Here is a 14,908-nt window from a genome sequence, read left to right as displayed (position 1 = left end):
GTGTTCCTGCAAGGAACACAAGAAGATTCATTCTACTCAAACCAAAAGTTCATTTTGCATCTTAACAGGCAGATGCTTTTGGAATGCCACAGGTAGGGCTTGAAGGTGTGTTCTTGTTCTTGTTTGTCCTTAGCACAGAGTTATCTTTAGACTCATAGAACTGCAAAGTTGGAAGGGACCCTGAGGATCATCTAGTTTAACCCTTTGCAGTGCAGGAATATGTAGGTGTCCTATATGGGGACTGAACCTGCAACCTTGACAGCATCATGCTCTAACCAACTAGATTACCTGACTATCACTGGTGAGTAGAACTTGCCCTCAAGCTACCAGGTTCTCCATCTTTTTAAAACATGATGATGATGATGATGATGATGATGATGATGATTAAGTTCAGTGCCTTTTGAACTCTTGTCAATCATCTGTTCTGCAAAGAGCTCTGCTAGTTGTCATTTTCTTCTGCTTAATGGATCAAGACCCAGGAAATTAAGATAATGGCTAAAGTAAGCAGTTTGTCTGTGTTTTTTATGTGGGATTTATTTGGGAGGGCTGACTATATCTTTCAGGTTACCTTATCCTTGCCTTGAGGCTATCTGGAGAAAGTAATTAGAGTGAAGTGAACACTAATTAGCTGTTTGCTTTACTGCACCTGCCTTAAGAGAAAATAGCCTGGAAACTGCTTGTGTATTGAGTTTAACAGAGGGCTATGAAAGGCAACATGTGGTTATTTCTTGAATAAAAAGGCACTTAACATAATACTCACAGACCATTATGACTCAACATGCTTGTGGCCTCAGACTGAGCTCTAACAAACTCTGGGTCAAATTAAAGGGGGAGGGGATGAGAAAGGAGATACAGCTGCTGAAGCCCAGTAGTTTTGTTATAAATAACGGGCCAGTTTCGGCAACCAGATTTTTTGTTATGTCATTAGTCAGCTGAGTCTGTGAAACTGAACCAGCAATTAAAGGCTTTTATGCAACTGTGGCCATATTTTCCTTTCCTATGTTTTTCTTTTTTTTTTGTACTCCATTGAAACTCCATCCAAGTATTTTATTATTCTGAATGTGTTTCATCCTGCTTTTCTTCTTTAAATTCTGTAACACAAAAACAGCTGTACAGTCATACCTTGGGTTACAGACGCTTCAGGTTGCATGTTTTCGGGTTGCACACCGCCGAACCTGGAAGTACCAGAACAGGTTACTTCCGGGTTTCGGCGGTCACGCATGCACCGAAACACCGAATCGCGACCCGCGCGTGCACAGACACAGCGCTGCAGGTTGTGAACATGCCTCCCGCACGGATCACGTTTGCAACCTGAGTGTCCACTGTACTTCTTAAAGTGTTTTCTAAGGTCTATGCAAGGTACTGGCAGGACGATGACAAGGTGCACCAGGGGAAGGGGTGGCTGGAACCTGACTTGTAAGAGGGGGGCAGTGGTTGGTGGGGACCTGTACCAGACAGGAGGCAAGAATCAGAGGCGGGGAAGCTTCAGAGCTGGAGGCAGGTCAGGCAAGTGAAGGGCAAGATGCTTCACAACCCTCTCCTGCACCACTGTCTCCCAGAGAGGAGAGAACTGAAGTGGGAAGAGCAGAGGCAGCTTCCATGCAGGCGCAGTCTCCGGCTACATGTGTGCAGCCCATCAGGGGAAGGTACATAAACTGGTGGAGGAGGGGGTGCTCCCCAGTTGCTGCAACTGCTCCATAGAGCAGAGACATGGGAATAGCTGCCTAGACGCTGGGCTGGGAAGCACCCTTGACAGTCTGAAAGATTAAACAGCCACCTCCTACCAAAGGCAGCATACTAAATAAACAAATCTATTGGCTATAGACTTTTGTGAAGCAATTTGAAATATTGTTCTACATGGTGTACATGCATATCTACATGGTATATCAATCATGACTAATTAAATTGCCCTGTGATCTTCAGATGAAGGGCAATATATAAATTTAATAAATAAATAATACCAAAACCCCTAGGGATGGGGAGAAGAACAGCATGCTATTGAAAACATGGCCTAACACAGGTCAGGAATCCCCAGCATCTGCTATGCAACCTAAAGTTCTATTTCTAATGAGTCTTCATGCCTGGCAGGTGTGACTTCCATAGGTAAGGTTGGGGTGGAGCAACTAGGAACACCCTTACCTGGTGGAGCCAAGGGGAGGCCAGATGGGAGTGGTTTGACAAGGTGTCTGGGAACTGTACTACTTCCATTTTTGGCAGGCACCAGATGCCACAACTCTTTTCTCTCATTAACCTTACTTAATGTTGGCTTAATGTAATAAAACTCTAAAACCACCATTTCAGTTGTTGTTGTTTAATTGTTTAGTCGTGTCCAACTCTTCGTGACTCCATGGACCAGAGCACGCCAGGCACTCCTGTCTTCCACTGCCTCCCACAGTTTGGTCAAACTCATACAAACAAATAAAGCAACATTTCAAACATAGTGTTGCAATAGAAGAGAAGTGTTTAACATCTGCAGAACCAACCACCCTCCAAGGTATTTAGCCTTCATTTAAATATGTTCCCTTTGAAGAGTTCAACAGACAGGGTGCCACCACTGAGAATGTTTGATTCGTTTTTTTAAAAAGCTTCCAAACCATTTCTCTACTTATGGATGTTTCTTATTGTTTTACTTTGGCTGTGTATTTGATATATTTTGGAATTCAAAATTTATTTACCCCAAACGTGCTTGTTAAAATGCTACAATGTAATGGATTTATTCTTTGCAAAACTAGAAAACACAGCAGCAAGCCTGAGAAATTGACATCTCTGCTCCGATGCTTTGCAGACACCTTCAGAAAAGAACCTGCTCTCTGCTTGTGGCACACTCTGGTTTGCATTGAATAGAAACACAAAGAGAACTTTTAGTCACCCTGGAAAAATAGCCAAAATTAACAGCAGTGTTTTTCCAGAGCCTCTGCCAGAGCTGAACAAACAACTAGCCTGGGTTTAATGGGCAAGTGCTTCCAAAGAACAGAGAATCAGCCTGTAGCAATCTTGCATATGCCGAAGACGTAACACACAAAATTTCTCTCTAATTCAACATGCATGTGACCTCCCCTCCGCAAAACTGGCTAAACTAGACATGATGTTTAGTCAGTGTATGAATGGCCAGTTCAGAGGCTACATTCTGCTTCCAAAGTCCAGTGTTTAGATCGTAATAAAAGTCCTACTGAATCAGATGGATTATCCATTTAATTCAACAGACTGGAAACCATTTAGCATGAGGACCACATTTCCTTCCAGGGATCACAAACCAGTGGTGGATGGGGCCAAAGGCAAAAGTGGAAAGAGGAGAAAATGTGGATTATAAAGCATAACCAGAATTCGATGCTGTAGTTGATCCAGGCAAAACATACCCAAGGAAGCTGCAAAGCAGGGCTAGTGAGCAGTTTGGCCTATGGAAAGAGGACTGGGTTTGTAGCCTGGGGAAGACTCCTGAGGGTCAGACTGGGAGGCCATGTTTAGCTCCCAGGCCTGAATTCTGAAATCCTGTTTCCAAAAATAGCCAGTGTGATGCTTCATAAACGCCCCCAAGTAGAGCATGAAGTATAGTTGCGTCTGCTGAAGCTGGAGATTCCACTTCGCAATCATGGCTCAAAGGGCTTGTCAAATCCTCTTTCAACGTTATCTCCACCAGGAATTATTACCCTATCTTGCGACAGTGAATTCCACAAGTCTCCGACACAAGTGTTTCAACCTCTAGTGCTGCTTACTTCCCTCCACTGTGAAAACTATCAGTTTGTTTGCTGCAAGATGGTATGGTGGGAAAGCTCAGGTGGTTTTATTCTTAAATACATGCTATTTTTTTAACATTCATTTCGTTTGCTTCTGCTATATTGACCTTCTATATTGCAGGAATAGATCATGAACTCTTACTGGAATGAGATATGGGAGCACACGGATATACACATGCACAGGTACAAGCAGTACTTGCTCTCACTAACTTAGCATAGCTCCAAAGGGAAGGCAAAATAAGTGGCTGTGACCAGGAGAGAAATGTATATGAGAAACAGCAATAGTCACATGCTAAGCATCACCTTTTAGGGGATGCGGGTGGCGCTGTGGGTTAAACCACAGAGCCTAGAACTTGCCAATCAGAAGGTCAGTGGTTCGAATCCCCGCGATGGGGTGAGCTCCCGTTGCTCAGTCCCTGCTCCTGCCAACCTAGCAGTTCGAAAGCACATCAGAGTGCAAGTAGATAAATAGGTACCGCTCCAGCAGGAAGATGAACGGCGTTTCCGTGCACTGCTGTGGTTCGCCAGAAGCGGCTTAGTCATGCTGGCCACATGACCCGGAAGCTGTACGCCGGCTCCCTCGGCCAGTAAAGCGAGATGAGTGCTGCAACCCCAGAGTCGGTCATGACTGGACCTAATGGTCAGGGGTCCCTTTACCTTTACCTATGCATCACCTTTACCTAAATGGATATAGAGCCTACAATACATGTACCCACAGAACATTCCATACCTACCCACACCACATCTCTACATGGAGGGCACATTAATCTTAATTATTACAGCTTCAGCTCGTACACAGCCATCACTTTAACAAAACTTAAAGAGTAGACAACCAGGGCTCCTAGGACAATCACCTTGTAACTTGGCCAGAAAAGATGCGCTAGACGAAACGGGTGGAATGTTTCGTTGGTGTCTGCTCTCCTCTAAAAGGTGTGTCTTTATTTTACAAAGGAACTAGTGAGCATATTCAGCTTGTTCTGAAAAGCCTAGGTATTTTAACCAATGTCACTTCTCATCATATAGACTTTTTTAAAAAAGAAAGAAAGAAAGTTCATTTGACCACACTGGACTTTCTGTGCAACATCCTTACTATTAAATCTCCAAGCAGTTAAACAACACCTCCACGTTAGGCTTAAGTCCAAGGTCACCACCTGTCTTTGGCTGATTCTATTACTCTTTAGAGGTGGCCAGCATGGTGCATATCAGATGATGTAGACAACACCTCCCCTCATCCCCAGACAGCATGGCCAATAGCCAGGGATGATGGGAGTTGTAGTTCAACATCTCCGGACAGCATTGTGTTGGCTACCCATAGACTTATCTAAGATGATTGTGTCTAGAATTGCCCATTCCCTTCGATTCCCTAGGTAACTGAGTGGGGAACATTTGGGCCTCCAGCCTTAGGCTATACACTTCCGCGCTGAAATGCTGGGTTCCCAGGTACCCCTGTACACAACTCTAAAGTATAGACAAGTCAAATAACACTATTAAAAAAGCAACTTAAAAACAGAGCTCTAAAATAACGTATTTTTTTTAAAAAAAAACTTGTTGAAACTTCTGGAAAAGGTAAGAACAGGACTACCTAGTATCCTGCCTCATAAAAACTGCAGCTATTCTGCCTTAAGCATTTAAAGATAATATTACCATTGTTAACATTCTGCCAGAAAGAGAGATGTGCTCCACTTAGGGACCTTCTGCACAGTTTGAACATGACAGAGTGAAAAGAAATGAAATCCCCAGCAGTTCCTAAAAGAAAGTCAGGCAGCATGCACCTTGCACTTTCATGTATGGCATAATGAAGGCAATGGTTATCATAATATGTCATTCTCTTCCCAAGTTTAAATGCTTCCTACTGAGACTTTTAAAATATTTTTTCCTGAGATATTTCCCATTCTTAATTCATGGTCTTGCTTCCATTTTACTTTCTGTCTCTCACATCCGGCAAGTAGAGCTGGGCAAAAACCCACTTTCAATATCACGATATATCACCGGTTAAACATCGCAGTATATCAACGTATCGTGATACCTGAAATAAGGAAGGAACTACACAGAGGCAAGCAGGACAATGTCCTAGCAACTGCTACTACTTAAGGGTCTAAAACTGTTAAATGATGGTGTTATCAACCACCTCAGCAGCAGGCAAGCCAAAATGCATCCCAGCAGGACTTTTGGTTTTGGGCTTGGTTACCAAATGGTGTTATTCAGGACATCCAAAGTATGGTGATGAGTCATAGTGAATACAAATCACCTGGGGCTGCCTGACTGTCAGGCAGAAGCAACAGTGGCAGAAACAGCTTGCCATGACCGCGGTACATGTCGGCCATAGCGGTGACAACCTGCAAGAACTTACGGTGGTTCTAGTTATGACACTAGCAGCAGTGGCCTGCAAGGACTCACAGCAGTGATAGGATGTGGCAGCAGTAGCAGTGGCCTGCAAGGCCTTGCAGTGGTGGCAGGAAGTGACAGCAGTGGCGGCAACTGTGAGTCTTCATGGTGGCAATGGGGCTCGAGCCCCACATTGGGCAAAAGTGTCCTGCATAGTTAGGAGTTGGACTAGATGACTCTTGTGATCCCTTCCAACGCTGCAAACATATGATTCTATGATATGACAGGCACACACCATCTACGTTGTCTTAGTATTGGAGAATAAGTAGTACAGGTTCAGAAAAAGTTGGGTCAAATCCTATACACTGCTACTTGGAATTAATCGCACTGAACCAAGTTGCTTAGTTGGAATATGCAAAATTAGTCTGCAATAAATAAATAAATCTATATAATAAATATTAGTACAGGATTATTCAACGAAGACAACAGTTTATCTTGACACATGCAGAATATTTATTGGTTGGGAAACTGGAATGCTTCACTGGGAAATACACAATGTTATTTAAAACAGCTTCATCAGCACTGACACTCATTTTTAGAGCTCTGATTAAAATTTAATTAAATACCCACTTTGGTGATCTGATCAGTTAGTGCCTTCTTCTGTAAGAATTACTCACTGTTATTTCCCCCTGGTGTTTGTTTGAAAAGCATCCTATACAAGTTAATGGTTTTGAAGCACACTGTCAATATGTGAAAGGGGGTAATCAACTTTGCAGAAAATTTATATATATATACAATCTGCACAATAATCTGAGAGAAGAAAGGAAAGCTGCATTCATTGTGCAAGTAGAATAGACAAGCACCAATTCTGCAGCTATGGAAGAGGGGAAAACAACTGAACCCGATGCCAGCTAATGTAAAGAACATGATCTACCCACTCTGCATTTCACCACAAACAAAATATTGCAATGCATTGTTATGGGATTGTGGGGAGGGGGCTGGTAATAGAAGGAACTGCTTAACTGATCAAACCAGTTTCTTTGTCAAGTTGCCGGCCATTTAAGTACTCTCATCAGCATTTTAAGCGGATGTGGGTGGCGCTGTGGGTTAAACCACAGAGCCTAGGACTTGCCGATCAGAAGGTTGGCGGTTCGAATCCCCGCAACGGGGTGAGCTCCCGTTGCTCTGTCCCAGCTCTTGCCAACCTAGCAGTTCGAAAGCACGTCAAAGTGCAAGTAGATAAATAGGTACCGCTCCGATGGGAAGGTAAACAGCGTTTCCGTGCGCTGCTCTGGTTCGCCAGAAGTGCCTTAGTCATGCTGGCCACATGACCCGGAAGCTGTACGCCGGCTCCCTCAGCCAATAAAGCGAGATGAGCGCCGCAACCCCAGAGTCGGTCACGACTGGACCTAATCGTCAGGGGTCCCTTTACCCTTTACCTTTATATTGCCATAAGGACAACTAAGTGTTGGTTTTCTACAGGAGGAGAAGGAGGAGTGGGCCTCTTCCCACCTCAGCTGCCTGGGTGACAGGAGATCTAGGGCATGGGTAGGCAAACTAAGGCCCTTTTAAATCTGGCACGTGGACACTCCAGGAATCAGCATGAGTATAATGTGTCCTTTTATTTAAAATGCATCTCTGGGTTATTTGTGGGGCATAGGAATTCGTTACTTCCTCCCCCCCCCCAAAAAAAAAATAGTCCAGCCCCTCACAAGGTTTGAGGGAAAGTGGACCAGCCCCCTGCTGAAAAAGTTTGCTGACCCCTGATCTAGGGGCTAGTCTGGGGGTGAGTTTTTTGTCTGGGCAAGAGGCTGAAGACAGAGGTTTGTCTTGTTCTGTGCTGGATCCAAAGCTATGGATCCTGGAAACCTATGGGGGAAGCAAGGTGTGTTGGGAGTGTTAATGTTGTGAGCCCTTGCACCCAATGCTCAGGTTGTTTATATGTGTGAATAAAAACATATATCCTAAAGACATGACAGTCTCCAGTGAACTTCTTTCCAAGAAAACTGAACCCTGGGTAAGCATTGGAATCCCTGGAGTCTCTTGCCACTTCAAGACTGGTGTGCATGCAATAATATAATAAATGCAGCTTGCCTAAAACAATACCGTTATTGTCTGAAGAAGATCCTGGGGTTACACAATCAGTGGGGTTTGAGTAATCTGCAAAAGAGAACTCTGTGATGGCAAATGTTCAAATGTAGATTATTTTATGGACTACTATACACCAAGCTAACCATTACTCCTCACCTGACACCAAAAGAAAGTTACATTTCCATCATTTCTGACTCTTGACACTGCCTGCTGGGGCTGCTGGGAACTGGAGTCCAACAACATCTGAAGGGCTATAGGTTTCGCATCCCTGCTTTAAGCCCAGAATGAATCTTAAGAGTACCCCTTGGGATTTTAAGCCCCACATTGGGCTTAAAAGATTGGTCTTAAGATTTATTTAAATTCAGAATACATCAACACTGTAATATGCTTTCTCTCTATAGCCCATTAGAGACAACAACATGCACCAATTAGCTGAATAGTACAAACTGTCCGGAGAAAGAATGTAACAGTCTTGATGTTGTCTCATAAACAACAACTTGTTCTGAGCCTCCATGTCAAATGTTATGATAAGTCTGATGGATCAAAACAACAGTAACATCATCTGATTTCCTATTGATATGGAATTAAGGTCAGAGCAACTTGTGCTTGAAATGATATCAATAAAAGTTTGCACCACACAATAATTCCAAGTTATGACCTAATAGGTAAGGGTGGCTTTCCAGACTAAAATGCAAAGTATGCCATTTCAATAATACTTAATAGTACTAAGGTAAAGGTAAAGGTACCCCTGACCATTAGGTCCAGTCGTGACCGACTCTGGGGTTGCGGCACTCATCTCGCTCTATGGGCTGAGGGAGCCGGCATTTGTTTGCAGACAGCTTCCGGGTCATGTGGCCAGCATGACTAAGCCACTTCTGGTGAACCAGAGCAGTGCACGGAAACGCCATTTACCTTCCCGCCGGAGCGGTTCCTATTTATCTACTTGCACTTTGACGTGCTTTCAAACTGCTAGGTTGGCAGGAGCAGGGACCGAGCAACGGGAGCTCACTCCATCGCGGGGATTCGAACCGCGGACCTTCTGATCAGCAAGTCCTAGGCTCTGTGGTTTAACCCACAGCGCCACCTGCGTCCCAATAATACTAATCAAGGCCAATATAATGGAACATTGTTTAGGAAAGTATATGAAGAATACTCACGCAGAGTTTTTGCTTGACAGTGCTACAGATTAGACTATTATCTCAGATCTGTACATCTTGTGTTCTATCACACTCAGCAGGAGCGGCGGCAGGTTCACCCACGATATACTGCTAGGTGAAGGTGCCATCATGCTCTGGCGCTCAAACCAGTCCTGGGCAATGTATCTATACATCACCCCAGGCCTAGTCAGGGAGTTAAGAGTATATCCCCAGTACTAAATTGCTCTTAGGCAATAGCACCACCACCAATGTTGATATTGTTGAGGAGTCTGAACTGTCTGGGCTTTCTAGCTTGTTGGATTCTATGTCCTATTTGATGTACAGAACAACACCCTTAGAATGCCCTTCCCTGTCCTCTCCAAAGAGTTTGTGTTCAGAAATAACTGACCCACTGGTTCTCTCCATCATGTTTCAGATATGCCTATTGCATCTGTGCTCTCCTTTAAAACTCAAAATACATAATAAAGCAAAAGCAAAATAAATGATTTACTCCTGCACTTTCATTGCCTAGTTCAACACATTCTCATCCCTTAGGGTTGATTCACCCTAAACCCAATGTTCTTCATCTTCTGTTGGCTATCCCCCAGTGCTCAGTTAAAAAGCTGTTCTGCTACCTTGTTCATTTTAAGTGCAAAAAGTCTGGTTCTATTACGAGTAGAGCCTGTCTCTTTTGTACAGGTCTAGCTTGTCACAAAAGGTGCCTAACAAATCCAAATCCTGGCACCACCTTCTCATCCATGCATTGAAACTCTTCAGACCTACCTGCAAAGCTAACTCTGGTGGTCGAATGGGTAGCATTTCAGAGAAAGCTACCGCAAAGCGCCTGGCTTTCAATCTCCTGCCAAGAAACCTAAATTTGCTTCTAGGTCACACAATCACATTTGCCCACATCATTGCTGCCAATGCATCATGACCACTGACTTCTCCTCAGCATTATCTGTCACATGATAACAGGTAATATCTACAAACTTCACACCATGCAAACAAATCACTGAATACTTCACACCTACTACAAATGCAGATGTATTTTTCCCTAATGATAAATGATCGCTGTTAGGACCTCTGTCCCCTAGAAGAGAATCTTTGGCACAAGAGGGTATCTGTTTATCCTTTGAGGGATGGGTCCCTTCTAAAATGTAATTTCTCTCTTCCTTAGAGTGGTGACCTCCTCTCCCAGGACTCATTCTCTGTGACAGCAGAAGCACCCTGATGTTTGTTGCCTCTAAAATGTTCCTGAAGGTATCATCCACCCACCCACCTCTCTGACCACCAACTTGTCCAGGTTGGATACATTGGTTGGAACAAACTTGCTTCCTGAGGTTCAGGAATTAATTGCACCAAGCACACACCCAAGACTTCTGTTCGGCAGGCAGATAGCTATATATGTGATATACGCAAAAATACACTGGATACCCCCACAACCATGCTGACTTTCTACTTATATACCTGTTGCTTATTATTTATTGATAATTTTTCACTTGGGAGCTTGGGATTTGTTGTCAGAAATGGACAGGGAGAGTAGTGAACTCACACACTGTTGGGATTCTGAGGTGAGATACCCAGGGCACCATATTACCAAAGTCCGCCCCTGGTGATACATTGCTGAAGACAGACTCAGCATTTGAATTTATGCCACTAACACCACTCTTAAATGCACAGTACTACTGCTGCTGCTGCTGTTATTAAAACCTCCTAATACTGTGATCCCCGAGATCTGTGAAGATCCAGTCAAGTAGATCAAGCCAAAAATGTGCCACACTGAGGACACACCTCTAATAAACTGAACTGATGATCTCTGGACTGGATTGTTGGATATATACTCCAAGGCATGCAATTGGCAGGAGTTTACAGTGATACCTCGGGTTAAGAACTTAATTCATTCTGGAGGTCCTTTTTTAACCTGAAACTGTTCTTAACCTAAGGTACCACTTTAGGTAGTGGGGCCTCCCGCTGCCCCATGCCGCCGCCGCACAATTTCTGTTCTCATCCTGAAGCAAATTTCTTAACCCGAGGTACTACTTCTGGGTTAGCGGAGTCTGTAACCTGAAGCGATGAACCAGACAGAGGCATAGGAAGGGGGGTGCGGTGAGTGCAGACCGCCCCGGGTGTCATGAGAGGTGGGTGACAAAATGGCAGGCGAGTGGATGGCATACCTCATGCGCGGTGGCAGCTCTTCTGACTTGGCGGCAGACAGCAGCCCTCCTCAGCTGTGGCGAGGCACACCTGGCCGCAACAGCTCTGTTGCCAGGTCATGTCTGACCTAGCTGCAGAGAGCAGGAGAGTGAGCAGCAGCTTCCCTGCTCCTCTCCTACCCTGAAATGTGGCACAAGGGAGGGCACCCTCCATGTCCCACCCCCCTCGAGAGAGTGCCCACCCTGGGCAGCGTGGGCATATGCTCCGCCACTGGAACCAGAGCTCATTTTCTTAAAGTAAGATCTTTGACCAATACTAGTTTATTTTTGGACAGGATGAACAAGTTCCTTTTTAAACTGATCTTTCCAAGTACTGCAGTGTAGGTCTGGAACTTGTGACCCATAAAGTCAAGCACATCCCACTAACCATGTATTGTGGTGTGCCACATGCTTGACATACACCCCTGTTCAAATTAGGGAAGGAAGGAATCTGCTTTGAACCAAGGAGGAGGCAGTTAAAGCACTGTACCTCAAAAATGTGAGTGTAACTGGAAAACTAAACCAATTGATTGAGGAGGTCATGTCAGCTTGATGCCCTGCCATCAAGATAGCAACAGGGCCAAGAAAGTGGTAGCAATGGAAACCCCCATAGCTAAAGCAAGGTGCCCTCAGACCACATCCTGGGATTGACAGATACATATGTTTGTTATTGTTTTTACTTCCGATAGAAATTGAATAAACAGTACAGGGGCAGAGAGTGTTAATACAAGGACCAGCATGGTAGGTATTGAGGATAGCTTGACTGTGAACTGGGAGATCACATTTTAAATCTCCACCAACAAAATATAACTGATTTAGAGAGTACTGGATGAGTCATCTGGTTCCCAAAGCCTTTGTACAATCATGAGTCTCGCTGAAATCTTGAACGGTTCTTTTAGTGAAGCCCTGAAGAAGATCAGTGTGTAGGATTTTGGAGATGTTAGGAGGAAAGAAAAGGGATACTATGTTATATAGTTTTGTTTCACTTGTGCATGAGTGGCTGAGATTGCTTTTCAGTTGCTCATCATGTGGCCAAGGAACATTCTGGCTATACCAGTTGCTCTGGGGTCTGAAATATTTACTTCTCTGAAGAAATCCGTAAGTGTGTTTTCCTTGCAGGATCCCTGGCTGCAGAAAACCAACAAACTCCATTCCCCAGCTTGTTACTCATCAAAACGTACAAAGTTCTGTGCGCTTCCTACATTTCTTTCCAATCAGATCAAACACAAGAAAAGTTAAACCGCCCCCTAAAGAGTGACATTCATTGCATTCACATAGTTGCCAATAATTGCTGCTTTTATAAAGTGAAGTGCTGAGTGAGTGAGAAAGGGAAATCCTTCTTTAGCTTAGCTCACCATAAGCATGGCTGCAACATAAAATGGCTGCACGCCAGTAAATGAGAAAATAACGAATATTTGCTTTACCCCACGTGGAAGATCCTGCACAAAGAAATCATCTGATCTTTGGCAAATCAGTACACACACAGGACACACAGGACAGCCTTTGTAGAGACAGCCACAACAGGAAGCAATTTAAATTACATAAAGCACGCTGATGTGGACACACGAATGGGCATAATTGGTTTGAATCAGGCTGGAAGTGGATGCTGTGTGGCAGCTACATTCAGAGATGACCCAATACATTTTGCTGTCTGAGCCAAAGGACAAAATTCACCCTTTCCATGTATAGAGATCAACCGGACTGACTGTTGATTCTTACTTCAATGCATTGCAGGAGGTTGGACTAGATGGCCCTTGGGGTCGCTTCCAACGTTACAATTCTATGCTTCTATTATTCTATGTACAGGTAACAGGACAGCGCCATCTATGATGCCTGAAAGCAGCAGGCTATCTTAGGAAGTGTAGACAGACATACAACTCTGTTTTCCACCTGCTCATTGCTGCTCTGCACTCACCTGCCATTTAAAGTGCCCACTCACTCTGCCTATAGGGCTGGGCCTGGCAACATCAAATGTGCCACCCTTAATCCCTAGTCAAATTATTCTTATTGACTTGCTCCTAGACTTCTTGTCCTTTCATATAAATGCTTAGGATTGGAGTTAATGCCACAAAGCACATATTTATGCATAGCCATCCAACCAACCTGATATCCTCAAGGACATAAATTAAGAGTAGAATTGCTACCTTTTCTGCTTAAACTGCTTTGTGCTTTTAGAAGCCATTCAACAAGCAGAAATGAAGCAGACTTAGCTTTTCATTTTCGCCAGTCAACAAGTTGACAAAGACAAAGGAGCACAGCCAGTAAAAAAGTTGGTAAGTACAGATTATGCTAACAACGAAGGGGTTTCGTGCCAGTATGAATGTGTTAGGAAAGGGCTGCTGCTTGTGATAGGGTCCAGTGACACATACGTTTGGCATTGGTAACAGTGAGAAATTAATCCCATGCCACTGTACAAAGGGTTTCATCTCACATTCAACCCTGCTGTCATCAGCCAAGACAGTGGCTTTAAATTGAATATACTCAAGTACAACTTTTTTACACTGAGATTCTTCACCAAGCATCAAGGGTCAGCAGTCCTCTCTACAAACTCATCAATCTATGCCAGATTTAATTTATCTATGGGGTGCTTGTTATTTTCCTACACATATCATTTTCAATTACAGTAATTTCTTTAAAGATGCCGCAAACCTTAATTGGGAAGGTTCTGGACCATATTGAAAAATTATCACACTTCATATCATGTAATGTTATCTTTGCTAAATTAATTCTGTTATAAAACCAAGCATAATTAAAGGGTGCTACAGTGGTACCTCGGGTTAAGTACTTAATTCGTTCTGGAGGTCCGTTTTTAACCTGAAACTGTTCTTAACCTAAAGCACCGCTTTAGCTAATGGGGCCTCCTGCTGTGCTGCGCCACCGGAGCCTGATTTCTGTTCTTATCCTGAAGCAAAGTTCTTAACCTGAAGCACTATTTCTAGGTTAGCAGAGTGTGTAACCTGAAGCGTATGTAACCTGAAACGTATGTAACCCGAGGTACCACTGTATTAATGTTTCACCTGCCCTATTCCTTTGCATATATCTAATGTATGTTTCAAGTTCATGCACATAGTGAGGGGTTGTTAATGACTCTTCCACAACTGATGGCATCATCATCATCATCTGGATTATATGATTTTCCCTCTTGCATTAAGGACAAAGGACATCCAAAGATGCATCGTCACCAAAGACACATTATAAACCATAATGTTGTGCCAATGCTACAAACCATGACAATGGTGCCAACATCAGAGGAATGCCCACTTAATATTAGTTCTATAAACTTAGTCAAAACATCTTTCTTTATCTGAGTGCTAAATTCCCCCCTCCTTCAAAGGATCATGATGGGAGATGCAGTCTAACACCTGGAGGCCAGTTTGTTCCAACTGGTCTAAACAAAGGATGTCCTGATCAGTTCCCTAAATTTTCCCAC

The 14,908-nt window shown here is 43.8% G+C and overlaps 1 protein-coding gene across 4 annotated transcripts in view; it reads right to left on the bottom strand.

The window, feature by feature from the left end:
• Positions 1 to 14,908, bottom strand: part of TMEM200A (transmembrane protein 200A) — a 45,259-nt gene that overhangs the window by 24,776 nt on the left and 5,575 nt on the right. Inside the window, exons 1-3 of one of the 4 annotated variants that reach the window (XM_083498178.1) lie at positions 9,252 to 10,150; positions 7,499 to 8,875; positions 43 to 7,159 (exon numbers count right to left, since the gene is read on the bottom strand). The exons of the other annotated variants lie outside the window; for them this stretch is intronic. The gene's annotated coding sequence lies outside the window, so the exon portion shown is untranslated. Of the gene's footprint in view, positions 1 to 42; positions 7,160 to 7,498; positions 8,876 to 9,251; positions 10,151 to 14,908 lie in introns of those variants that run through there. 4 annotated transcript variants of the gene reach the window in all.

This window comes from Podarcis liolepis, assembly GCF_965112155.1.
Source record: "Podarcis liolepis genome assembly, chromosome: 3".
NCBI lineage: Eukaryota > Metazoa > Chordata > Lepidosauria > Squamata > Lacertidae > Podarcis > Podarcis liolepis.
Note: the sequence above shows the minus strand (reverse complement) of the source record. Positions and strands in the feature narration are given on the sequence as shown.